The sequence below is a fragment of the Oncorhynchus mykiss genome, chromosome 3 (assembly GCF_057628025.1).
Source record: "Oncorhynchus mykiss isolate SJ-2025 chromosome 3, ASM5762802v1, whole genome shotgun sequence".
Classification (NCBI taxonomy): domain Eukaryota; kingdom Metazoa; phylum Chordata; class Actinopteri; order Salmoniformes; family Salmonidae; genus Oncorhynchus; species Oncorhynchus mykiss.
This window is the reverse complement of record NC_143024.1, coordinates 23,481,135-23,482,500: the sequence shown is the minus strand read 5'-3', so window position 1 is coordinate 23,482,500 and position 1,366 is coordinate 23,481,135. Positions and strand designations below refer to the sequence as shown.

The 1,366-nt window shown below is 45.5% G+C and overlaps 1 non-coding gene across 1 annotated transcript; it reads left to right on the top strand.

The window, feature by feature from the left end:
* Nucleotides 1-1,038: 1,038 nt before the first annotated feature.
* Nucleotides 1,039-1,114, top strand: trnav-uac (transfer RNA valine (anticodon UAC)). Its single transcript has one exon. It is a non-coding gene; the product is annotated as a tRNA-Val (tRNA).
* Nucleotides 1,115-1,366: the final 252 nt, after the last annotated feature.

Here is a 1,366-nt window from a genome sequence, read left to right as displayed (position 1 = left end):
TCTCTTATCAAATGGTTTGATTCCTAAATCAGATCACAACCTGATCCCCCAAGTCATCAAATACAGTCAGAGTGGAGGAAGGCAACAACACACACGACTGGTTGGATTCTGACATACAGACAATTCTGACCTTCATTCAGTTGAGTCAATCTTCCAGGAAATGCAGATATTCCCACTGTCTTTAATCCAACACAACAACACACTGAACCCCATGACAAGATCCATCAACAACGCCTGACTCACCTCTAAAAACAACTAACTCTTTACAAATCTGGAAGATCCAACCAAGAAACTCTACCTCACTGAACCATCCAATCAGATTGAGTGTTTTTCAGGCCAGACATCCAATAAGGAGGCAGGAATTGAGCGAGGAGACGTTGATGGGGGGTGGGGGGTAATTTGGGGTCAATCAATAGAGCTGGCCTCCCTCTATCTTGTGGCTGCTCACCGTGCTAAAATCAATAGGAAAGCCAATAGTTCCCAGGCTGGGTCTAGATTAGTGAGCACACAACTAATCAGGCAGTCTGTGAAACTGACACCACGGCTATTAACCTATTGATACGCCAGGAGACACCAGTTGAAAATACACAGATGCGCCAACAGTGACACACGCATTCCACCACAGATTGACCTTCTGTCAGACTCTGACTCCCTGTAAGAGAACTTCATACTAACGTTTAGTTTAAAGTGGCACTCCAGTCTCCTTTTCAGCTCATTTAACACCTGATCTTCTTATTAACAAAAGGCACATCTCAATAGGTGGTCCAGGTAAGTAATGACATGGTACAAGTGGGGGGGGGGGGCTTTCCTCTCTTGATCTCTATTGCTCCTCTATTATTCCTTAAGAAAGGGGGAGGCTGATGGCATCAGAGGGCTTCATCAGACAAACTCCTCGAATGGCCTAATCCATAAAGTTACCACTTTCTTAGCTCAACACTATTTTCACCCCTAGGTGAGTGTACATTTCTGTATTTACACGTGATATATTGTTTTTCAACAAGAAAAGTTCCAAAATAGCTGGAGTGCATCTTTAATACAGGTCCCATGTGGCTCAGTTGGTAGAGCATGGTGTTTACAACACCAGTGTCGTGGGTTTGATTCCCACGGGGGACCAGTATGGGGAGGGGGTTAGAAAATGTATGCACTCACTACTGCACGTTGTTCTGCATAAGAGCGTCTGCTAAATGACTGAGATGTTTAAGTAAATCCAATGTATGTCTCCAACCCCCCCCCCCCCCCCCACACACACACACAGCTGTGCTCTGTTTTCAGGCCTCATTGTCTCTCTAGTCAGAAACAGGATAGCATGGATGTTACCTCTGGAGCTAGACCGCAGGGTCAGAGAGGGGTCAGAAAAGGGACTCAA